We start from the raw sequence: 27,293 nt of genomic DNA, 5'->3' as shown, positions 1-27,293 counted from the left end.
GTAAGATTTTGCTTTAAAATTTGTACAGAATTTTTTTTCTATAGAATTTCCTTGGAAAAGGAAAATGCAGTGTAAGAAGCATGAAAACTTAAAAGCTAAACTTAGCACATTAATTAAACTCCTGGAGAGTAAAAACAGTAAGAATACAGAAATAACAGAAATCAATAACGTCTACAATCATGTGTCTTGATGGCTTTTTTTTTGGGGGGGGGGTGCAACTTATAAAGAAAAAAAAACACAACAATTTGAATTTGAGGGCCTTCTTCTCAGAACTTGACCTGGGCAGAACCGAGAAAGAAGCTGTTTGTTTTTTTTTTTTTTTCAATTTGCCCCAAGTCTGTAACCACTTCCACCACATGGAAACCTGTCCTCTCATTTGGAGGCTCCTGGAGTCTTGCTTCCAGGTGTCTTTCTAGAACTGACATTGCCAAAGATTTCTCATTACCTCTGACTGCCTCTTCTTACTCCTTCAGCTATGATTCTGTCCCCAAGTTATTTTTAGCAAGTTATGATACAAAAACTATTATATCCATCACCTCAGGCAAAAACGACTGTTAGAAATACCATACACGCAAGATTTTAGGAAATCCAACATGGGTAAGATACAGTCCTTGTTTCTAGGTAGCTCCACAGTGTTTTAGGCAGTATAGACAAATTACGATATATGGTCAGGTAAGTGCATTACGAAACACAAAACGAAGCATTGTGAAAACTCCCAAGAGAAGAGCAGCTAGCTCACCGTCCTGGAGGATTTGAGGAAGATGCCACAGAAGAAATTATTTTCAGGTGGGTTTGCAGGGTGAGTACAAGTTGTCAGATAAAGTCTATACTGTGCAGGAAAGGGTGAGAACATGTGCATTCCAGGCAGAGAGAAGTGCATTTTCAAAGGCCTAGATATAAGGCACAACATATTTAGAAGACAGTTGGAAAATGAATATGTTCTAAAAGCTCCTGAACTCAAGTGAGGATGTCTCTAAGTGGTAGAATATTGGGCTACTTAAAGAATGCAATGGGGAAGTTTCGGTTATGTGTATAAGGAATATATTTGGTCTTGGGGAACCTGCAACATGGATTACCGCTTAAACCTGTCTACCCACTCCCCTCCACCACTCTTTCTCAACCATGTCCTGCCTCCAGCCCAGAATGTGTCTCCTCTAGCCATCTGTTCCATCGTCACAGCCAATCTGATGACTGGTTAACCTCACATCCGTCTCTTCCATGTCAGCAATACCATCACACCCTCTCTACGCTGCCTACCACAAGTTTATACATGTGTCAAATTGAACATAAGTGTATCTCATTTTGTTATACTCTAAGGAACAATAATAAACATGTGAATTGCAATTTAACATAGCATTTATGCTATATCCTTATTAACTTTTTAAATATCCACCAGCGTGGGTTTATTATCATTCTCATGAAATAGCTGAATACACTGCAAAACAGGAAAATCTTCATGTTAAAACACTATTTATTATTTTTAACCTACATTTTGATGCCAATTTATTTGAAAATAAGGATTATTTTTTCAAATGTGTGGAACCATTCTACATTTGTGTATATGTTTGTGTGTTTTACAGTGAAAATAATCTTTACTAGACACATCATACTAAACGATTCCTCCAGAGAAGGAAATAAATGCAAAATTTTTGAAATGATGATCACACATTACGAATTCCTCTGTGTTTGTTGTAGGTACTGTGAACCATCTGTACCATATCATTGGTGCAGATGATGTATGTCTGCAGACATATAGCAGAATAGTAGGTACCCAAATGTGCAATTTCTTGTGACCTGTCTACAAAGTTTCTTGGAGTCAGGGATGCAGGAATTTCATGGTTGAACCTCTTCTCAGAATCATCTTAAACACCAAAGATTCTTACCTTTTCTGTGATGTGTGTTTCTATTGCATTCTTTTTGCTTTATAGGAAAAGTAATGGTGTGTTACAATTTCATCAATGAGAAACACCTACTTATTTTTTTTTAATTATTTAGGGCTCAGACTAATGTTTAGGTTATCACAGAAAATAGACTAATAGGCATAGACTAATAGCTTATAGTCCCATCAATATTTTTCAAACTATGAGGGAAATCAAACATTTTAATCCTAAATGCATCCACTAAAATGTAATACCTACGTTAATTATAATTTATGATACTCTATTTGTTGAGGCAATTTATCTTGGGGAAAATGTACTTTTTCTTCATCAGAATCATATTTTATTGTTTTATTTATTGCTTTATAAATGTTTACTTAAAATATTCTATAATTCAATATTAGATTTTTTTCTCACTTATCTAAATAGATGAGACATAATTTTGCTTTCAATGCAACTTATGTATGGCTTTATGGATTCATCATTATTATCCTCCTTAAAGTGCATATATACACTCTCTAAGTAAGTTTATGAAGCCCCTATTGGCTAAGTCCAGCTAATTGTTTTAGTCAACTTCTAAAACTACCTTGGGAACCTCTAAAGAAATCTGTGTTTCTCTTAGGTATGGATTGATTCCCTAAGACTTTGTTGTCTACTGAGAAAGAGTTGAGTTAGTATAGACATTAAACTTGATGAGAATCTATGCAAATTTGGTCATTCAAATAGAATTAAATGAAACAATTGATTTGTTCTATAGTTTAGGAGCTACACAAAACTTAACCAAAATATTCCTACACTCTAAGTCTTACATTGTGAACAAAAAGCATTTTCAGAGGTAGATAAAAGAAAAATGGATTCTTAAGTTTGAAATGGACGTTGGAGTCCTCTAGTATAGCTTTATGAAAATTGTCCAGTTGGTAATGAGTTCTTATTTAACTACTTTCTTTAACAACATCTGGTGAAGGTGATCTCAATGCTTCCTGAGATGGTTAATTCCATTTCAAAAGCTCTAATTGTGAGAGAGGTCTTTATGTTTCAATCTAACTTACTATAGTTTCAAAGACAAACTAAGTGATTTGATCTCTTTTCCATTCAGCAACTATTAATGAATGACGATATCTATCCTTCAGAACAAAAGTACATACTAATAACCTCAAAATTTGCTTACTATGAATTTGTTATTTAATAGGGAAGGAGTCATATCTCAAAATATAATATGCCTTATTATAAAGATAGTCTAGAGACCATAAATATATTGGCTTACTCTGAAGAAAAAAATTACAATCACATTTAAGATCTTAACACAGTTAATAAGTTAATAAATATTAAAAAAAGGCAACTCTGATCAATGGAAAGGCAGTTAATAAATGGATTTGGAATTATATAGTTAGCAATATAGAAAAGCTTCAGTGTGGTTCTTAGTATATATGAAACAGATTGAATTTTAACTAAGTACTTAAATGTAAACACTAAACTTTAGTCAAGCTATAAAAAGATACTGCCAATTAAATATTTTTTGGGTAAAAATTTTCTTAATCTTGAAGCAAGAGGAAAAATCTCAGAGGAAAGTATCTACACAGTTTTGCAGGTGAAAACAAAAACTGGGGTTAAAAGCCAAAAGGAGTAGGAAAAATAGTGGTAGCAAACATGATAGATAAAAGGTCAATCTCTTTATTATACAGAAAGGTTCTTAAAATTAATAGGAGAAAACGTATCTCAAAAGACAAATGGGCAAATGAACACACTTTCCAAAAGCACAAATACAAACAATAAACAGACCTGTGGGAAAATGCTCATTCATAGAACTAATCAGACACAAATCAAAATAACAATAAAAAATCTATCAGCAATAATTAAAAATTATAAAATTTAGCTGGGCAGAGCCTTCATCATACATGGGCATGATCTCTTTGAATTTATATTTGGGATGATATACCAAAACAACAAATATATGCATATAGTGGGATAATAACTCTTTTTTGAGATTGTCTTCAGGAAATAATTTAAATATGGAAAAAAGTGATATTCATTGATGTCCATTACAATATGATTTATATTAGTTAAAGTAATTTAATATAATCCAAAATAAAGCAGTATTAAAAATAATTATAAATGTTATTGTTAATGTGCAGTGGATTGATTATAACTAACAAAATGTAAGGAAATGAGAACATCAGGCATGCAGATAGATGAAACAGCGTTCGAAATAGTAGATCAATGAGTGCACAGCGCCGACCTAAGAACAAGCCTGGTAGATCCATGGAACAGAACAAACCCTTTTGTGCTGGCATCTAGAGAGCCAAGGAAGAATGTAAGAAAATAAATATGAGAACTTACACATAGGACAGGGAGGGGAAAAGGAATTCCTAAAGAGTCTTAATTAGCAGTCATGTTAATTAAGGACTATTACCCTGAGTGAGGGGGACAGCAATTAGAAGGTTTTGACAAGTCTTGTGGTCTGATTAATTTACATAACAAAAAACTGACCCACAAGGGTGCACAAGGTGAGGCAGAGAGCACTGTTAGAATGGAGACTTTGTGAATGACCAGGTGACGTACAATGATGACTTCAACAATGGTAGTGGCATAAGGGATCCTGAGAAGTAGGTAAATTATGGATACTTTGAAGATAGAGAACAAGAGATAGAATAATGGTAGGAATCTGAGAAAAAGAGCAGGGAGGATGATACCAAGTTTCTTTGTGGAGTTATGAACAGACAAGTGGATAAAAGCTTACATTCATGATTTTAAAAATAATACTCTTAGAAAACTTGAATAGAAAGGACCTCCCTTTACCTGCTAAATGGTATCCTCATGAAAATTAGAGCAAGTTAGTGAGATACTGAGAGCTTTTCCTTTATAAAAGGACTAGAAATTAATTCTATCATCAACATTTCCACTCAACATTTAGCTAGGAGGCCTTCATCATACAGCAGAGCAAAAAAATAAATAAATAAATAAATAGACTCAAGATTGTATGGAAAAGACAAAACTCTTACTGTTTAGGGATGGTATCTGTATTTCATAATTGTGATCTGTATTATCAAAAGAATATACAAGTAAATTGTTAGAATTAATAAGAGATTAGCAGGAGGACCAGAGGAAAATAAAAATATAAACACCTATTGCTTTTCTACAAACCACCAACAGCTAGTTAGAATCTGAAATTTAAAAAAAATACCATGTATAATGTAATCAGAAATGCAAAATTCCTATATCTATAAATATAGATAATGCTTTTGTAAATAAAATATAATTATAAAATTTAATTGACAGGCTTTAAAGAAGACTTAAATAGGGATATATACCATGCCTGTGACAAGAAAACCTGGACTATTGAAAAATGTCACTTTTCTCCATATTATGTTATGGGTTCAATGCCATCCTAAACAAAATCCTTACTTTTTGGTTGAACTTGCCAGGCTTATTCTTTATTGCCTAAAATAGTGAAAAGGTCTAAATGGCCAAGACATTCATAAAGAAGAACAAATTGGTATTAATTTCACTAGCATGTATCAAGGCTCGTTATAAAAATAAAATTGCGACAGTGTGATGATAGTCTTAGGCTTAAGACTTAAAAGGAACTTAATAGGAAGACAGGAAACTGATCCACACATGTAGAGACATAATATATGACAGAAATGACATTGCTTATCAGTGGGAAAAGACAGAATTTTCTATAAATGTTCCGGGAAAATTATTCATACATATGGAAGAAGAATGAAATTAAATATTTACATCACACTTTACATAAGAACTAGTTCCCTGTGGATTTAAGACCTACATGTAAATGGCGCATGAGAATTGCAACAGTCATTAAGTGTGATGCCCATACAAAAACAAAAGTGTCCTCAGAAATTAGCCAACAGATTCCCTACCAGTCAAGAGCCCAACAAATTTCTCAAATCAAGACAGATAGAACTAAACAGATTAGTTAATAAAATCAATTGAGGAAGGTCCTCATAATTGAGGAAAGTTACTCAATAAGTAAGGCATACTTATTGAAGCAGAGCTTATGCTCATTTTCTCCTTAGGAAATCTTTTCTACAGATTTACAATGTCAATTTCACAGGAGAGTTAACACAGAAAGTAGTGTTTGTAGCACAAAATAGATTTCCACCAAAAATAAGAGATTTCAAATTTGATCAGAAAACAAAAACGTCCCCTAAAATCCCTTACTTTCTGAAAAACAAAATAAACAATATTTGGAACTCAGAGAAATCAGTGCTGAGACCCACTGAGAGACTAATTCCATAGACCGCTGAGAGGCTCAGAGGACCTCTGTGGAGCACACAATCTCTGAGTTAAGCCTTTCCGACAATGATGATGAGGAAGTCTTGAGTGGATCTCAGTGGGACTCCCCCAAAATTCCCCAAGTTTGGTGAATTCTCCAAAACATCATGAGACCGTTCATTAATAAAGAAAAGCTAAATTGCCTAGAATCACTGCAATAAGGGAAAACACCACCTTAGTAACTTCTTTTTTTTTTTTTTAATATGAAATTTATTGTCAAATTGGTTTCCATCCAACACCCAGTGCTCATCCCAACAGGTGCCCTCCTCAATACCCATCACCCACCCACCATCAACCCTCAGATTGTTCTCAGTTTTTAAGAGTCTCTTATGGTTTGGCTCCCTCACTCTGTAACTTTTTTTTTTCCCCTTCCCCTCCCCCATGGTCTTCTGTTAAATTTCTCAGGAATCCACATAAGAGTGAAAACATATGGTATGTGTCTTTCTCTGTATGACTTATTTCACTTAGCATAACACTCTCCAGTTCCTTCCATGTTGCTACAAAAGGCCATATTTCATTGACCCAGCAATAGCACAGCTAGGAATTTACCCAAGGGATACAGGAGTGGTGATGCATAGGGGCACTTGTACCTCAATGTTTATAGCAGCACTTTCAACAATAGCCAAACTATGTTAGTAACATCTTAACAGTGATTCAGAAGGTGGGAGTCGGAAAGAGGAATATTTATAAGATCTTGACGTTTTGAAACAAGTAGTTTAAGGTGAGGCTTTTGTGTCAGGAAATTAACTGGATTTTGTAAAGTCTGTGATACATATTTCCAGCTTAATAAATGTAGCCAAGTGAAAATCCATAATTGTCTTGAGCAGTTATTTCACAGAGTTTTTTTTTTTTGCATAAAATTTCTGAAGCAAGCAATGGTGTTATTCATTGGTTTATAGTTCTATTTTTCTGAGCAAAGATTTACTGGAACAAACAACTAAGTCACATTGATAACATTTTGTCTTAGAACTAATAGCTATGTTTTATCCAGTTGTAGTGCTCATCCCCAAACACTAAAAAGAATATGACATTGTTTCTGTAATATTCAAAAGGAAACAAAATAATTACAGCTTAAGGGCTCTTACATAGATAGCACAATTATTTAGAACAATAAAGAGTTAATTACAACAACAAAGAAACCAGGGTAGTGGTTACCTCTAGGATGAATTGGAAGGTATTGACCTAAAAGAGGCACTTGTAAAGTTTCTAGAGTTCATGATATTCAATTTCATGTCCTTGGTGGTAATTATCCTAATATTTGCTTTTTAATAATTCTTTAAACTGTACTTATATGTAACACACTCTGCTGAATGTATGCTATATTAACAATTTTAAATTCATTAAAATGTATGTTCTAGGGACGCCTGGGTGGCTCAGTGGGTTAAGTGTTGGATGCAATTTCGGCTCAGGCCATGATCTCACAGTCATGGGGTTAAGCCCTGGGTTGGGCTCTGCGCTGACAGAGTGGAGCCTGCTTGGGATTCTCTGTCTCTGTCTCTCTTGCCACCTCCCCCACCCCCACCTGGCTTGTGCACGCTTGCTGGCTAGGTCTCTCTCTCTCTCTCTCTCTCTCTCTCTCTCTCAAAATAATAAACTATAAACTATTTTTAAAAATAAAAAAAAAGTGCATGTTCTAAATTCTACGTTATATCCTCATATTTCATTTGGTGTCTAAATTCCAGTTTTAACTCCCATCTCTTCAATTCTTTTGTACCTGAATGACCTTGACAATGTTACTTACCTTTTCCCCTCTTCATTTTCCATAAAAATGTGAATAACAATATTGCCATTTTTGTGAAGATGAAATAAAATGTGTAACTTAAATGACATTTGTTTTCTCTTTCATTGTTAATAATAATGATGATATTCCTTCACATTTCTAAGTAGCCCTGTCCTAGTCTGTACAGTGATACATAGAGTTCTGGAAACATTCTTTCCTTTCTTCTCACTTATTTTCACTTTTGAATTACTACAGATTTCTCCTGCGTATGACTGGAAGTAATTTATCTCTGAAAATTACTAAAATTATTCTCTCTTCTACCCTACTAACTGGTCCCTCTCAGCTTCCTTTGCTGGTTCCTGCTCATATATCCCCGACTTCTTGATATTGAACTATCACAAGACTCATTGTTTGAGCCTCTTCTGTTTTATGTCAAGATTGAAAAAAAGACTAGCTTATCCAGTCTCCTGCCTTTAAATACTTTCTGAAAGCTGATGACCTCCACATTTATATCTCCATCCTAGACCTTCCGTTTGCTAAGCCCCAAAATGTTGGAGTCATAATCAACTTCCCTCATTGTTTTCGTATCCCACATTGGATTCATCAGCAAATATTTCCACTTCTGACTTCAAAACATATCCAGAATCCAATTACATCTCACCATCTCCATTGCCATGCCCTTAGTTTAAGTCACAGTTTTCTCTCTCCCAGACTTTTTTAAGTTTACTTATTTATTTTTGAGCGAGAGAGAGCAGGGGAGGGGAAGAGAGAGAAGGAGAGGGAAAATCTCAAGCTGTATCTGTGCTGTCAGTGCAGAGCCTGGCGTGGGGCTCAAACTCACGAACCATGAGAAGACCTGAGCTGAAATCAAGAGTTGGAGATTCAACAGACAGAGCCACCCAGCTCCCCTTCCACCCAGATATTTTAACAGTACTCTGGCCCCTGTTTTCATAGCACTCCATTTCAGTTTGTTCCTAACACAATGGCTAAATTGATTCTGTGGTATCAACAAGACATGAGGTCATGTTTTTCTACTGCTCAAATGCCTCTCAAAACTTCCCATTTTACTCAAATTTAAGACCAAAGATTTTTATTTTTTTTATTTTTTATTTTTAAAATTTTTTTTAATGTTTATTTATTTATTTATTTATTTTTTAATTTTTTTTTTTCAACGTTTATTTATTTTTGGGACAGAGAGAGACAGAGCATGAACGGGGGAGGGGCAGAGAGAGAGGGAGACACAGAATCGGAAACAGGCTCCAGGCTCCGAGCCATCAGCCCAGAGCCTGACGCGGGGCTCGAACTCACGGACCGCGAGATCGTGACCTGGCTGAAGTCGGACGCTTAACCGACTGCGCCACCCAGGCGCCCCTAATGTTTATTTATTTTTGAGACAGAGAGAGACAAAGCATGAACGGGGGAGGGTCAGAGAGAGGGAGACACAGTATCTGAAACAGGCTCCAGGCTCTGAGCTGTCAGCACAGAGCCCGATGCGGGGCTCGAACTCACGGACCGTGAGATCATGACCTGGGCCGAAGTCGGCCGCTTAACCGACTGAGCCACCCAGGCGCCCCTAAGACCAAAGATTTTTAAATTACATATAATCACCACCTAATTTATAATGCACCTCCCTATGCACATACACATAGACACATGAAGCGCTCCCCACCTCCCTTCTCTGATTTATTTTTCTTCAGGATCTGCTGCTCATCCTCCAACCTTATTTTCTAATCCCATCCCCTATCAGTTCTCCATAGCTCACTCTGCTACCACGCTACCCTTTTCCAAGACCCCAGGCATCCTTCCCCTAAGTCCTTAAGGTTTCACTTACTTGGACCTCTGATCTTGGGTTTGTACATGGCTCATTCCCTCACCTTCAGTTTTTATTCCAATGGCTCCTTCTCAACCAGACCTTCTTTAAGTACCTGATTGGTTATTGCAATTTGCCCCAACCCACATTCCCAGCACTTCTCATCCCCTTTTCTGATGAAAATTTTCTCCAGACTCTATTTAATATATTAAACTGTGTAGTACAGTATAATTTACTTATCCTTATAAATGTCTCTTAATACATACACACATTAGGCATTTGATAACTGTTTGTTGAATGAATGAAAATACCTTATCTAATATCTCCCATGGTGTAAGATGTCTCAATTTTATCTGAAAGCATATATATTTATATAGAGATAGATATAACATAGTTGAGACAAATCTATCTTATCCAAAATATGTAACCACATTATCTGGCACCATGAATACTAGTGCTACTAGTTACTACTAGTTAGTGCTAGTATCTTAGTCTGTCCAGGCTTCTATAACAGAATACATTGGACTGTGTGGCTTACATACAACAGAAACTTGTTCCTCACAGTCTGATAGGGCCGAGATCAGAGGACCAGCGTAGGCAGGTGGTGGTGAAAGGCCTCTCCTGCTTGCAGATTGTGGACTTCTCTCTGTGTCTTTACATGGTGGAAGGAGTGAGGGAGCTCTCCAGTCATCTCTTTTACAAGACAACTAATTCCATTCATAAGGATTTCATTCTCATGACCTAAATACCTACCAAAGGCCCCACCTCCTAATACCATCAAGTTAAAGGTTAAGATTTCTGTCTTTCATTCATTCTTTCCTTCTTTCTTTCTTTCTTTCTTTTGTTCTTTCTTTCTTTCTTCTTTCAAGTTTATTCATTTTGAGAGAAAGAGTGGGGGAGGGGCAGAGAGGGTGACACACACACACACACACACACACACACACACACAGAGCTAGAACCCCAAGCAGGCTTCATGATGTCAGCACAGAGCATGGTGAGGGATTGATCTCACAAACTGTGGGACCATGACCTGAGCCAAAGTCCAACACTTAATGGAGAGCCACCCAGGTACTCCGAGGTTAGGATTTCAACATGTGAATTTAGGGGGAGCAAACATTTGGTCTATGGCAATAGTCTATTAACTTTCTGGATAAAGGGAAGTTTCAGGAGCTTTTAAGTGTTAGAAGGCGTGAGTTCATGGTGGTTATGCCAATTAAGAAGTAAAAATTTGCATTCCAGTTATGACTTGCATGAGTTTATATGTTTGAAAACAGTTAATTAAAACTGGTCCCATTGTTGATTGTTCAGGAAAGGCTTCATTTAGTTTGAGTAAGGATCTAGTGTCCCAGAGCCTCTCAAAGTTCATTGTCCTTTATCAGCTTCAGCTGATTGAACCTGTCATGATGAAACACACAGTTTTTACTGAAGCCCTGGACAAATGCAGCTGTGTGCAAAACATCTTTCTTTCATACTACCTGTGGCTGCCTTTCTCATTTCCAGCACTGAGACAACAAACACTACACTATATATATTATTCCCATGGTTAAAATTCTTTGCCTTCTCTATTGTAGAGCAAATGAGTTTTTCCCCCTACAAACATAGATCAACTATTTTGGATAAGGATAGTAACTGTTTGTTCCTTCACTTACTCTTTAATGCATGTCAGACACGATGCTTTTGGCCTAGTTTTTAATTTAGGCGGAATTTCTTTCTTATTGTCTCAGTCTCTACAGTGCCTTCTCCTATGTGTTAATTTCTTACCACTAATTGAGTTATCCTCTCCACCTTCTACTGGGTGATTTCTTTGTTGAATTATTTTCTGAACAGACATGATTACTAATACATTTGTATAGTGAGGGCCTTTCAGCAAACCCATTCAAACTATCGAGGGAAGAGCACATCTTTCATTTAATACAGTTACGTAGGGAAGAATATGTCTAACAGGAAGATGAACTTAATCAAACTTACGTAGGGCATCAGTTGTCAACATCTCTTAACAATTTGAGGTTACTGCACAATTTTGTTCATTCAACATTTACTGAGAAATAAATAAGTACCAGACATTCTGCTAAATTGTAGAGATGTTCAGCCAGACCCATTTTTGGGGGGCTCTGCAATCAGACAACTGCAAAGCAAATTGTGATGCCAAATTTCTTATTCACTCCATTTTTCTCCAGAATTTAGGAATATGGATCCACAGGCCAGGTTTCCTGGGACTGCTGGCTCTTCCTACTAGAGTTTGTTTATTCCCAAGGGTTAAGATCCAGCAACTATGAGTAGCTACTAGTGGACCCAAAGATATTTTTAAACAATATATTAGACTCTATTCTACTAATCAGAAAATGAGAGACCTAAATTTGTGGCTAGGTCTTAGCCTTGTGGCTAACTTTTAGTCTTGCATACTACTGAAATATTATTCCTTGTCTCTCAAATTTTGATCCACAGACCTGCAACATCAGCATTATCTGGTATTTTATAAGAAATGTAGACTCTGGTGATCCCCAGATCTACTAAATCATAACATGCATTTTCACATAATCCTCAGGTGATCTGTATATACATGAAAATTTGAGGAGCTTCAGTAAATCACTTTGACTTTTTGAGCCCTTTCTTGTGATTAAAGTTCTTTCCCTACATAGTTATATTATTAATGTCAGTGAAAATAAAAGGAGAGGAAAAAGAAAGAAATCAAATTTTGAATCCAGAGAGGCCAGTAGCAGGCTTTGTTAGATAAGGTAGATAAATCTAAGGTTTTAATGGAGTAGTGGCAGAGATAAGCGGCAAAATTAAAAGTTTTGCTACCTGTTGACATTAAAAATGCCTTCAAAGCAATTGGAAATCATCATACAAGAATAATGTAACCTGCCAGTCAGGAACCCTTTGAACACTTGTAACTAATTGATGTTCACCCCTCCAGGCATCAAATGCAATTACCGTTTTACCTGGGGCACAGGTTAACTTGAACTTGGCATATTGAATGTAGAGAGAATCATGAACAGTAAGGCATGAAGAAGTCCACTTCAAGGGAGAGCATCTTTCATCAAGTACTGGAGCACACAGGGCACTGGCTCCCTGACATGAGGCCTGAATCACACTGCTGATCTGTCACAGAGGTGAAATAAACAAACCCGAACTCCTGTACAACTATAGTTAAGTAAGTGTGATTTGTGGGGAAGTAGCTTACAATAAATTAGTCCTGGGACCATATAAAACAAAACAAAACAAAACGAAACAAAAACAGTGAAGTCCTTATATATTAGTGTCATTTCTTAACACTAAGAAAAATAATTTGGGGACTGTATTTCATCAACTGCAATGTTGGATTCCGGTTCTTTCTAACCAGAGTTTGTAAATTGCCCCGGGTTGAAGTTGAGTAATTATGAGGATGGTACGTCTGAAAATGCTTTGCAGACAAACAGAAATGAGCTAATCTGACAGATTATTCATTATACTTGGACATAACTGTCTTTTTTATTTCAACATTTGGCTTAATTTTTCTGTAAAATAAGTCTCATTATTGTAGAAATTATAGCTCTAACTATGCAAACATCAAGCAAATCTGTTATTTACTCTTCAGTGCTCCAGCACTCAGTAGAATGTATTGTTTTTTTTATGCTGCCTCAGTTGTCTCAAACCAGAAATAACGTTATTTATATGACACATAAATTACTTCCCTCCACAAATCTCTACTTCTGAATGCTGGGGCAAGTGTGATTTAAGGTTCTCGCTGCTCTGCTTTTAGAAAAATAAACAAAAAATAAATATGTAATATTCTAGTCACTGCCTCTAAACTATAAAATGAATTTACCGAAGCACAGTTGATGTCATATGGAGACATTTGAAAAAAATATGCAATTAGTTATTGCTAAGGCTATTAAAGAATACCCTAACATGGCTTTTGTGGCTTTTGATATGAATGCACACACATATATGCATCCATATTAATGTAACAGCTAAAATAATCTTCTTGCTAACTCTGGGTAGCATTACTTGTATGTAGTGTGGCAGAGATTGGCTACTTGTTCAGGGACCCAATTCTTTTGTTCTTCTGGGCACACGCTAGCATTCATTTTACAGACTGCATTAGAGTTAGAAATGGCCATTTAACTGAGTTCTATGCTGAACAAAGTACAGTCTCTATCAGCCTGGATTCCTGAATGAATGTCTGGAGTAGAAATCCCCTCTACTACACACACTCCACACGTTCACTCCACCCTCACTCCAACACACAGACTGCCAATTGGAACTTATATGGGCAAGAAGCAGACCTCTGCTATGTTCAACCACTGAGATTTTGGAATTTACTTGGCAATATAGCTAGCATTCCTTTCTGTATACAATAAACAGGCATCTGAGAACAGGCATGTGTAAATTTCAAGAAATTCTTTCTTATGAGTTGTTGTTCTTAATCTTATTCTCCTCCTACCCCCCCCCCCACATTTCTTTTTTTTTTTTTTATTTAAAAAAATTTTTTTTTGACGTTTATTTATTTTTGAGACAGAGAGAGACAGAGCATGAACGGGGGAGGGGCAGAGAGAGAGGGAGACACAGAACCGGAAGCAGGCTCCAAGCTCTGAGCCATCAGCCCAGAGCCTGACGCGGGGCTCGAACTCACGGACCACGAGATCGTGACCTGAGCTGAAGTCAGACGCTTAACCAACTGAGCCACCCAGGCGTCCCCCCACATTTCTTTTTTAATCTAGAAGAAGAATGTGAACATAAGAGGAGGAATAAGGGAGAAATAAGAGTAGAGATGGTACAGGGAAGGGAGATACCTGAGTACAAAGAGGCCTGATCTTGTCCAATGGGTAGCTACGGGCAGTCTGTCTGTCCCAAACCTCAGTAAACTGAGTTTATTACTAGACTCTTAAAGGCCATACTCTGTCACTAATACTCATGTGCTGTTTTCACCCCTATCCTCATTTGTCCATACTGGCTAGCTGCTCAAGAAAATTGTTTCCCCTAAAACATACCAATAGTGTAACCTGCCCAAGGGCAGCTTTCACTTCAGAAGGGCTGCTGCTCTACTCTCTATACCCTTTTAATGACATTTGTCTTACAAATAATAATTCTGTGAAACAAAATTAAAGTTCAGTAGATTTTAATACTCTTAGAATTGATTCTCTGTTCTTCCTTAGAGATGGTTGGCTTTTCTATGCCTCTCATTATGACACAATAGTGATTCAGACAATTATTGGGAGTCTGGTAATTTCCGGTACTATACTTGGCATCAGAAACATAGGGAAATGCGGCACATATATCCATGAGAAGCTTTCAGTCTTTTACAAGCAGTCAAGTACATAAGCAATTTCCTCTTATTTCTGGAAGAAGAATCAAGGAAAACTACAGGAGGTGATATCTGTGCTAAGCTTTTAAAAATGGGTAAGAATTTACTAGGCAGAGAAGGCAGTAGAAGTATTTCCCGGAAATATGGAAGATCATGAGAAAAGGAATAGGGACAATAGGACCAAGGTACACCTTCATCAACAAAGAATACCTATTGCTAGGGGGAGAGGATTTGGGTTGCTCTGAGAAGTATTTTATGGCAAGCACAGCCAGAGCATTGGCTGGCATGTTAAGAAAGCTCTGGAAGAACTCAGTGTATGCTACAGATACATGTCTTAGACTCTGGCATAGCAAGGTAGATACGAGCGACACAGTAAGAGGGTCAATTAGAAGTTGATTTCAAAAATCCAGAAAATGATGACTGTACCAATGGAGTCAGTGAGGAGTACACAGAGATTATTTATGATACAGATTAGACAGGATGTGACTACAACTGAAATATAAAAGAGTCAAAGATGACTAAATCTTTATCCAAGGTAGAAAATTAGAGAATCACTAGCAGAGTGGATGGAATCATTTGAAATGATAAACTTCCTCAGAGTTGTATTTAGGATGAAAAGAGAAAGTCAACCAAATGTTCACAAGGTGATTCCGAGTCATAGGAGCAAAACCATCACCATTCAATATTATTGAAGTTAAGTGAAGAGAAAGTCTAATAAAGGGACAGGATGAACATTGTTTCACATGATGTCAAGAGAACAGATACAATCTATGATAAAGTAGAATTATGTCTAAGGTTAAATTATTAATAGATTTTAAATAGATTTAATAGATTCTAGATGATTTTCTTCATATGCAGATATACATTTTACAATTAGTTTCCAGATAAAATTGCTACTCTTTTTGCCTAATGCAGAATAACACTTACCCCATAAAACTAAGTATAGAGCAGGAGGAGCCCAGTATACTAAACACTTAAATCACCCCCAGGAGTTTCCTATCTATGCCTAAAACCACATCTAAATAAGAAGAAAAACATTCCCCAAATGCCACTTCAGTGGTTCCTAAGTAATCCTTGCTTTTTGCCTCCAAACATTTGAGACCACAAAAAGGTTGAAATAGATTTTCTGTGTTCTGTCATGAATATCTTCACTAAATTACTGAACCATCAAATTATTTCAACCAGACATCAAGGTAATGCTATACTGATGTACATTATAAATACAATGAAACAGAAGATAATTGAAAATCTTTTAAACGTGTCAAGGAATAAATGGGAAATTCCTGGCAATACATCTCTGTAAGTTTGAATTCAAGATTAAAATACAAATATTACAAAAGTGGATCTGCAGATGATAGTAAGTAATGAATAAGATTTGAGAAAAATGTGCAATTTAATAATAGAAAATGTCTCTAAAAATGAGTATAAATAGTTTTAAATTACAACAAATTACATTAGCTTGTAAGAGTTATTGTGGTCATTTCTTGACCATTCCGATTTTAAACATGAGTTGGAATTGTCTCCCAAAAGCTATTTAAGAGAATAGATGTCTTTGACTTAGAAACAGAAAACATACATTGAATGAATCTCTAAAATATTTTCCAATCGGATTTATCAGCTATCTAATACAATTTTAAAGCACTTCTGTCCCATATTCTAAACATTTTTATTCCCAGAATATCTTGAACCGGCAAGTGCGTGCTTGCCTAAAAATACATTTTTAAATACTCTAAAAAGAGAAAATTCTCTGTGTTCTTCCTCCAAAGAAATTCATAAACCAGACTACGTTTCCAATTTCTCTTGGGTTTTTCCACTTGGACATTCTACTTGAGCCTCGGAGTCAGTATATATCAAGCCCAACTCCTTTCCCTAATCCTGTTCACTTTTCTGGTTTCCTTAATTCTGCTACTGATCCTAGGATTAAGTCATATTTTATTCCTTCTTTGCCTTCAATATCTAATCGATAACTAAGTGCTATTGGATCTCATTCAGATCTGCATTTCCTTCACCTAATCTGCACTTGTTCTGATTCTCTTTACCTTCTCCCCAAAGCATTGTCCTCGTGTCCTAACTTTCCTTATTTCAACTTTCCTTATTCCAATCCACTCTAGACCTTATTGTCAGACTAACATCCCTGAAGCTCAATTCTGATCATGTATGTCCTTTGTTCAAAAGCTTCAGTGACTCTCCAATAAATCGTGAACAAACCCAAATGTCCTTGCCTGGTATTCAATATTTCACAAATGTATTTTTTCTAGTTTTATCCTCATTACTTCCTCTTATGCACCTCAGTTTCCAGTAACAGCAAAATACTGCTTCCTATATATACCCTTTGATTTATTTCTCCTATTGATCAGCTCATATCTTGTGCCAGTAATGCCCTTCCTGTATATCCACTATTAATACAAATCCCATGTAACCAGTTGAAATTCTATCTCCTCAAAACAGTTCTTCCTACTCTCCATTGCCGCTTTATAAGTGTTCTCTGAGTTGTATGAATTCCAATCGCACTTTTTTTCATTTCTTACACTCATCATTTGTATCTTATCTTATAGTTATTTGTATATAACTATCTCACCTGCAATAAGGAAAGTCTCTTTAAGACAGGGCACTTGATTCATCCTTACAATAGTGGATACTTCGTATTTCTTTATTAAATATGTGAGGGTAAAATGACTTTTGTCCTGCTTCCTATTTTAAAGTGGAACTTTATATCACTTCAAGCAGCACAAGCATAATTATGAAGTAAGATGATACCGATGTTAGCACATTTAGGATCTTAGTAGCATCAAGATTTATGAAAAAAGGAAGGTAATCAGCACCCCAACTTTTGAGGGGAGAGATTCCTGAGAAATGAAGTAATACCTCAAAATTTCAGAGAATGAGACTTGCAATTCTTTGGGAGGCTAGGAGAATCTGATGTGTTCAACTTTGAGTTGTTGGACTTTAAATTCCTTCCACTCTAACTATGGTAAAATAATCTAATTTCTTCTTTAAGACATTATAAATGCCATTTTGCACTGGCTTAAAACAGACGTAATTAAATAAGGGCCAGAAATTTTATGATAGTCTGATAAAACTGGAATTTCTCAGTGGAAGCACCATTCCTAATGGAGAATTATTAGTGGAGCAAGGACCTCATAGATGGTGGCATGAACAGATAGGAAGCAGCAGAAAACAAGAGAGAGTAGCAAAAACTTCCAAGGAGGATTTTAGAACCTAAGGAATAAGAACAGAAGGTAGGCAGAGAGATGTAGATTGCAGTAAAAGGAAAACTTTGGCAACCAAGGGATATAGATTCAATTCACAGCACTACCACTTACTGGCTGTGGCTGTATGACCCCAAGTTTCCCTAGCTATAAGGTTCAAATGAGGAAAGTATCTAGTACACTAAAGTGAGAGCAATGACTTCAACTCCAAAGTTGATCTGAAGATAAAATAATATAATTACCTAATATAGTAGCTATTATATAATCAGTACTTAATTCATGGGAAGCTATTGTTGTAGGAGTCATCGTTGTAGTAATGCAGATGTGGCTCTGGGTGGAGATCCTAGTTCTATCCTCATCAGCTTGTGACTTAAGAAAAATACCCACCTTAAACTTCAATTTCATCATCTCTGCAGGGTTCTTGAAGATTAAATAAAATAATGCATATGTCACACAATTGTCAGTTGCCCCTTGACAGTCAGAAGAAATTGGCTAGAATTCCTATGCTGCATCCTGTGAACAGTCCGATACCTTCACCAAAACTATATTTGAGGAAAGGGAGAGAGAAAAAGGGATAAGACGGTAATATTTTAATTTTACTAAAGAATACACTTATTGAAATTATGCTTTTTATTATCTAACATTGCCCTAAAAGGGGCGAAGTAAGTTTTACTCTGAACATGTAAGTTTTCTTTTGCATGTGACTTTTCTTCTTTTAGAATAAGTAAATGCTATATTTGGATTAAATGTTTTATGAATTAAAAAAAATTCATTTTTTGATCATAGTCCACTTAGAAAATATTTTACTTCAATAAATTTATTTCTTTATATAAAAAATAAAAATGTCAAACCAATAGATATCAGACCCCTCTCCTCTGTTGGAACTGTGGAGGACATAAACCAGCAGGAAACATTAGTCTTTTGTTTTAAAATAAACAGCCTAAGAGAAATGCATTATCTTCTAGTGGAAGGAGAGACAGGTGCTATTTGTGTTGAAAGTGAAATAAAAATTGTGAACAATTACAGACAGGAGCTATTTGAATTGACCCAATATTCATTCCTTAATTTTGGAGAGTCTACTATTTTCAGAGAAGAAAGATGGAAACTTCCAAGATTTAATCATGGTCTAGAATCCTCATCCATCCCTGTGGGAGGCAGGCCAGATTCATGAAAGTCATCCTTCCTTGGACAAAGGATGGAGGAATGGAGAGTGTAGGTGTTTGATGCCATTGGTATCTTTTACTTTTTTTGTTTTTTTAAATATCTTTTGAATAAACAATCTTAATAGTTTCTGATAATATTATGGGATGTTGGTGACTAACACTGGTATCAACTATGAATATATTATAGTTAGGCCATAGATGATGTTCTACAACATTTTTCTCTGGCTCCTATTTCTGACTCTTCTAGTTATGTTCCTTTATCTCTGCTATGGCATTGTCCTCAACTCCATTCTGTGACTTCCAAAAAATCATTGCAACCATAGAATAAAAATCAAAGGCAAACACCAAAACAAAGAAAAAAAGAAAACAATACTTACAAAGGTTTCCATGTGACTGAAAGTCTTGGAGGAGATGAAAATGGTATTGCATCAGAGGAACAAAAACATCTTTGATGATGATGATGATGATGATTTCTTGTCCTTAACCACTATGAGATTCAGTGATTCCATGTAGCTCATTCCTCCTTTATCATCTTTTTCATGATAAAAGCAAAAACATACCGATACAAATCCAGTAATGACACTACCAACAATCCTTCCCATTTCCTAATGCAGAGAAGTTTTGCTCACCATTGCCATTGCTGTCAACTCAGGTCAGGGTTTCCCTTTACATGTCCAAAAATTCAGCAGAAGCTTTGAAATGACTACTTTGAAGAGAGCCTGGTTAACTTCTTTGACCATAAAAGTGTTCTAGCTTTTTTATCTATATGCAGCTGAGATAATGGGAGATTCAAGCAAGAGAAGAGTTTTTACTTTGTACTGACCCTGTTCTAAGAACCATAAATCTATTAACTAGTTTCATTCCACAATTCCTCTATAAGATCAGCATTATGATTAACCCCACTGTGCAGGCAAGAATGTTGAAGTACAGAAAAGTTTAAAGAATTTATCCAACGTATCTAGCTAGAATGTGGCAGAGTTGGGAAGATTTTTTCAGTCAGGATAGGCTGGATTGCCATAAATTAATCAATCAATAAATCAATTCAGAATTTCAGCAACTTGATCCAATAGTTCTTGGCACCAAGTTATTTCAAATGCATAGATAATAAAGGGAAATAATTTCCAAATGGCAAAATTAAATTGAAATGTAAACTTGTATGAGTGAGCTTTCTAAGAAATCTTTATTATGTGTAGCCACAATTTCCAACTACCTTGTTTACTTACCCATTTGACTGTTACATTCTCAATTATGTAAAAGTGAAATGGTTGTTTGCTTCCTACCCACCGAGTTACCAGAGGATGGTATAGGATTACCACATCAGAGCTAATCTAGTAGGAAAAAAAAAAAAGATTGTGCACAGGATTGAAGAAGAGAAGGGTTCAAGTCCTGGCTCTACCATTGACTGGCCATTAGTCACTGACCTCTTCCAGGCTTCAATCTTCTAATCTACAGAATGTGAATAATGACATTGTCTCAACAGGATTATTGTCAGAAATAAATAAATAATATGTGCTAAGTGGAAAGGTAATTTCCTGGTCTGTGGGGTGCAACCGTCCTGGGTTCAAATTCTAGCTCTGACATCTAATATGTATGTGATATGGGAGCAGTTACTAATTTCCTCACCTCTGAAGTGGTAATAATACCAACCCGAGTCTTAGAGAGTTATGGGCAGGTGACATAAAAATACAGAAATCTTGTAGTTGAACTGACATACAGCAAGAGTTTAATATGTGGTTGAACTGAATATTTAATATCATCAATTTTTTATATCTGTAGGAGACAGAGTCCATGATGTTTCCAAATCTTTTTTTGAGGCATTATTAATTACCCCTGAATTCAATCAGCTTAAAACTCACATGAAATAATCACACATTATTCATCTCTTCTTTTAAATCCCTTCACTGACTCACCATTGCCTTCTGTGTAACATTTTAATTTCTATTCCTAATATTTCATCTATCTGCGCAGCAGGCTCACGAAGCAGCTCTTAGTTCTTCCTGTAGAGGATCCGTGGGCACAGGAAGGACTCAGATCGTTAAGGCATATATACAGACTATGCTAGGTGCCGTATAAAAATCTGAGACAGCCAGTTCTTACGATCTGACTTCTTAAACTGATTTTGTTATGTAACGTAGAATTGATTGTTCAGTTTCCCCATCACCTCTTTTCTTGTTCACACTCAAATGTCCTTCCACTTTTCTCTCCCTTCACATCTTTCTATAGCTGCCTTAATTGGAATGGCTCTGGAGCTTAATTAAAACAATGAGGATCTAGCTTGCACAATTTGTACGGGTGAATAATATAACCCTGCAGTGATTATGTATTGATATGAGGATTAAACTGATGCACTCTCAGCTGTAGTGGGCTAAACAACATTTTCCCTTCTGTAATACCTTGATTTCCTTGTTGAAGGCTTTAATTGACATAAGTGAGGCAAGAACAACCCAACAAACCCCTGGGTCTTAACTGTTAGAGCCTGATAGGAAGGCAGAGAGAAGTCACATACATGCACATAGATCTATGATGCATCTTCAGAGTATTAGACCTTTTTTTTTTTTTAAAAAAAAAGCATATAGTTACTGAATAATTTGCAAAAGCATTATGATTTAACAATATCTTATGGCTACATCTTGTTTGTGTTGATCATTATACTTAGCTGCACAGTGATAGGTCATTCATTTGTGAAACAAATATTTTGAACTAATATTTAATTAGTCAGTGGGTTAACTGAAGAGGTTCTGTGCTCTGAGAGAGGGCTGAAAGATGAGAAAGAATTTTGAGGGAAGGCTAAAGAAGCTTTCAACCGTGAGGTACATTACAGTGACCGACCCTAAGGCTGAGGTGAGGTGGGAATGACAAATAGTGGTTTGATCCCCTAGGACCTTGTGTTCCATATTTAAGAAACTTGAGTTTTATCTTAAATGAAATGACCTTCAAATTCATACAGTAGAAAAGGATTTAAAAGACCAGGAATGTCATAATTTATAACCAAACATGGAGGCTGAAGTAGGGTGAGCTCAGTAGGCCAAAAAGAACTCACAAAAACTTACTTCATACCAACCCGGTATGTTAGGGAAGAGTATTCTGAAAGAGTGAAGTTGATCCCAAGACCTGAAGTTTGAGGAAGCAAGGTGAAGAGGTTATGAAAGATATTTCTGATAGAAGTAAAACGTGTAATGGCCTGGCGAAAAGAAGGCTGGAAACATTAAGTCTGCAGTTATGCAGTAGGGAGTGGTCTGGGGTACAGAGCACAACTCTGGCAAGAGGCAAGAGGTGAAAGCAGATAGGTGAGCAAGCTTTGAAATGAGATGGGCTTTAACCACGCTAGGTATTATTGAGTTTATTCTAGTGGCAATGAAACTAATGAAGGGAGTATTTTCTCTTCTGCCCTCACAGTGCTCTTCCTCTTGCGGTCAACACAAACCAGTAAAAAACACTATAACACACTGGATTTGCTTCTTCAATGTATATTTCTTTCTCTTTTCTTAAAATTTTGTAATATTTATTTAATTTTGAGAGAGAGAGACAGAGAGAGAGAGAGCGGGAATGGGAGAAGGGCAGAGAGAGAGGGAAATACAGATTCTGAAGCAGGCTCCAGGCTCTGAGCTGTCAGCACAGAGCCCAATGCGAGGCTCACATCCACACACCTCCACGCACCACGAGATCATAACCCGAGCCGAGGTCGCCCACTTAACCAACTGAGCCACCCAAGTGCCCCTTCAATGCATATTTCTTACCAAGCACATATTTTGTGCTAGCACAGCATTAGGCACTAGAAAAGGCAAGCAAGAAAGTAGGCAGTGTACTCATTTCTATCTTCCATTTTTGCAATTATTTTTATTAAGCATGTACTGTGCTGTCTGTGCTAGAGATACAATGATGGGAGAAATACAGATAGGTCCTCTGTTCATACTGAGATCTAAAGAGAGGCTTCCACAGAGTGAGGCTCGTAGCACTTTGAAAGCACAAAGGAGGGACACCCGCTTTGTGTACCCTCTGGGTAAGGGAGCAGGTAAGAGATGAAAAGTATTGTCAAGAGAGGTTTTCCAATAATGCATAGGAGAAAGAGGGAGAAACTTTATAAGCACAAAAAGAGAGGAAAGACCATGGGGTTTTCAGGAACTACTACAAAAGGCACCGAGTATGCAATCAACTTTAGGACAAAACCTGTGAACAACAGAGAAAAGGGCCCTGTTCAAAAAGATTTCCTCCCTACTTTACAGAAAGGACCAGATTCATCCCATTGTGAAATACCAAACCAGTCACATTAATTGACTTTAGGTTAAATTTGACAGGATCTAGGGACGGGAGTAAGAGACATTACTATTTTAATCTTAAATGACTTTATTTCTATACCTCTGATAGAGAGTAAATCAAAGGCTTATGAAAGTCCTGCAGCTGGTAAAGGGAAGCATGATGCAGATAACTATTTTTATTTAAATCAATGTGTTGTATTCATAGAGACTAGGGCAGGATGCTGCAGCTGCAAGAGGGAATTTAAAATTAGACCGGCTTCAATAGTGCTGCTCACAATTTTCATCCAAATTCCTGAGCCCTGCCCTATAGTAAGCATTTTTTTTTTTTGCATTTGTGATGTGTGTGCATATGCATGCATACACATTTAATATTTTCATGGGAAATTGAGACAAACTGCTCTAGAGACTGAAAATAAAATTACTGTCTGTTGGATAATAATCTCTCTCTTTCTACTTATGTCCATGGCTTCAGAGTCATGTCAAAACTGCTATCTATCCCTGCTTCTACAAATAAGGAACATCATTCAATTTTCAGTACCTGGACAGGTACTGTTCGTTCCACATACAACAGGATTATAAAAACTTTCCTCTAGTGTTATCTGACCAAGACTAATAGCGGCCTTTCAAAGAATTGCTTATGTAATCCAGATGTCCTAGATTTCTCCAGGTTTCAAGGGTCATCTTTTCCTATAAAGCCCAAATAAGAATAGTCCAAATCCTCAACTTGCTTAACCACAGGGGTCTGGTTTTTAAATGGGTTTCCTTCTTCATCTATTTCTGGGAATCTTTACAGATGTTCTAGGTCATATAAATAATAGTCCACAATCCTGTTTACTAGGGTATTGTCCACTTAATAATAATATAACTGCTTTCTCTCTGCAGGGCCATTACAAAGCACTTGCTCACTCATCATTTATTTATCCTCACATTATCTTGTACACATGGCACCCAGATGCTAGTGACACACACATTTAATTATGGCTTAGATCCACATTTTAGGGTTCCCAATCCTGTGTTCAGCCACATGCTACACTGTCTAGTCTCGCGAGGCTGTTATAGTCAAACGAACTAATACATGTGAGAAAGCAGTAAAAAAACATAAAGTGTGTTCCAAATAGACTGTTTTGTTTTGTTGTGTTTGACATACTTAAAGGTGTGCTAGGCCAGGCTCTACCTTCTGCTCTATTCTTTGGATAATGATCAGATTAATCTCTCTGCATGTTGCATCTGTTATACTGCCAAACATACAAGAATGCTTTATTTTGACAATCCCTTTGCTTATGGTCCAAGGAATTGCATCATGATAGTGTTTGAAGTTTCTCAGCTCAAGGGAAAACTCATGCAGCTTCACAGTCCTGGCTGCGGTACATATTTCTGCAGATTGCCCAGCCCCCTCGGCCTGGCTCTCAGTATCTCTGGGGACAGTAGCCCTGCCATTGGTAAAGTTAGCAAAACAACAAGGCCACTGATTGATTTAGGAAGTGAAAAATGTGTCAGAATTCCCCTGTGGGAAGCTGTGGAAATATGGCTTGTCCAAACATCCTTGGCAACTGTTATGAAGTCTTTTCAATTGTGGTAAGTTGTAGTCTGGCTGACTAATTCAAAAGGAGCTCATGCGTGGCCCAATTTTCTGCCAGCTTTGCATAGAAACACCCAGTAATAAGCTCATGGAAGTAAGTAACATTTGCTTCACAATCTCAGAAGGGCCACAATTGGAATTCTTCCTTCCTACACAGTCAGGTGTATGGACTGAATAAACCAGACAGTAAAGGGGTGAGCGCAGGGAACGTTAGCACCCCTCAATGGTTTCCATACAGAAATGATGCTGAAAGAAGAATTTGTCTCAAATAAACCCATGCCCTCCATCCTTCGGTGTGTTCACTTTATGCCAGTTTCTTCCTCCCTCTAATGCAATTTACCAGCACTTCTTCAACATGCTTGCTCATGCCACCCTTCCATTCTGACTCCTGTTTTAGCCTCATCATTTGCCTTTCTTTAATGATGACCTAAATGATGAAAACTCTGTTCTGAAATCATCTTTCTCTGGGAAAGATATTTCACTACAGTTTTTGGCTCAGTTACATTTTGCTTAAATGAGGTAAAAAAAAAAAACGTAATGAAACAACCCATTATTTATGTGCACTTGACTTCTTTAAAAATATACATAAAGTATCTAAATGAATAATATATATTTAAGAATTCTTGATAAATATAGATGAGAACTATTAAAATTAGATTTAAGTTAAGGAAGGAGGGGAAAAAACTAAGAAGAAAAATATTTCATCCATAAATGAAAATATATACTTCATAAATCACAACTAAAATACCTACACTGATGTGCATATGTGTATAATTCTACAACTGTGATTTTTACAGTTGTTGCATATATGTTTTCAAAGACAATATTTCACTCAATCATCATCTAATCTTAACCATCTGTAGGGAGAGAGGAATATATTTTTTAACCTGTTTCTAGGAAGGAATAAACGTATTAAAAGAGAGATTACTGAATTAGAGTACCAAATTCCCACAGCATGTCAAAATTTAGAGTTTTGTGTTTATTTTCTTATTTGGAGAGAGAGAGAGAGACTGTGAGTGGGGGAGGGACAAAGAGAGGGAGAGAGAGAAGCCCACAGAGGTTCCACACTGTCAGGGTAGAGCCCAACGCAGGGCTCAGTCTCATGAACCATAAGATCATGACCTGAGCTGTTTAACCAACTAAGCCACCCAGGCACCCTTAGAGTTTTGTGTTTAAAACTACAACTGTTTGTAGTCGTCAAGAAGCTTCTCTCACCTTTTATTAGGTATTCAAATACAATCACCATGAAAACCATTATCAGCAATATCAATGGATTTTCTGTCTTTAACCTATGTGAAAGAAAAATCCATGTTGCTTGAAAGCCTAAAATATTCCCAAACCCTGCTATTGAAAGACACAGAGCTACACTCTTATGAATCTGAGAGGGAAAAATAATAATTAAAGGTAAGGTAAAGCATTAAAAAAAAGATTATATGACTCTGAAGCTAATCAATGATTCCTTGTATATTTGTCATGCTTGGTTTGCCCCAAATCATTGGAATATCTTTTGGGTATTTTGGGAATTTCCCATACTCTGAGTCTTATTCCTCTAAAGTCAATCCTAGGACTCATTGTGCCAGGTTCCCTTACTGTTACGGCATCGGGTGACTTAGATTCTGCCAATTCGACACACCTATGTGAGGCAACTAAAAGGAACAAGAGTCTCTTTAAGAAAAAATAGGATGTAGGCATGTAGGGAATCCATTTTTACTGAGTGACATGGTGAAGGGGTAAGACCCTTTGAGAGTAGCCATGGTACAAGTGTGTGGTGTGGCCATTATTGGCATTGTTGGCACAAACTGTGTTGACTCAAAACCATGCTATTTGTGCAGCATGGGGATGACAGTGATTTCTCCTCTACAACACTTCACATGGCATTGTCGGGCATTGTTCATGTTTAGTCATTGGCTCTCCAGAAGATACTTTGAACAACTTTAATAAATTTCTACCTGTTTTCACCTGAGAACATTGATACACTAACCAACCATTTTCTCATTGTATTTGGATAGCGTTCTCCTATTTCTGGTCTAATTTTCTGACCTTCTGTTTGGTGTAATGTTAAATTAACATCAGTGGGGCAAATGCAACACACCCTCTTT

General features: G+C 36.7%; 1 long non-coding RNA gene across 3 annotated transcripts in view; it reads right to left on the bottom strand.

Annotated features, from left to right (window-relative positions):
* The window catches only part of LOC123386654, a 78,038-nt gene that overhangs the window by 12,115 nt on the left and 38,630 nt on the right, over window positions 1–27,293 (bottom strand). For 2 of the 3 annotated variants that reach the window (XR_006600890.1, XR_006600888.1), the window contains 2 exons: window positions 19,737–19,891; window positions 18,584–18,738 (listed from right to left, as the gene is read on the bottom strand). This is a non-coding gene — a long non-coding RNA (uncharacterized LOC123386654). Of the gene's footprint in view, window positions 1–18,583; window positions 18,739–19,736; window positions 19,892–19,988; window positions 20,132–27,293 lie in introns of all 3 variants that reach the window. The other variant, XR_006600889.1, reaches the window with a different exon arrangement.

Source organism: Felis catus, chromosome B4, assembly GCF_018350175.1.
Source record: "Felis catus isolate Fca126 chromosome B4, F.catus_Fca126_mat1.0, whole genome shotgun sequence".
In the NCBI taxonomy this organism is placed as follows: domain Eukaryota; kingdom Metazoa; phylum Chordata; class Mammalia; order Carnivora; family Felidae; genus Felis; species Felis catus.
Note: the sequence above shows the minus strand (reverse complement) of the source record. Positions and strands in the feature narration are given on the sequence as shown.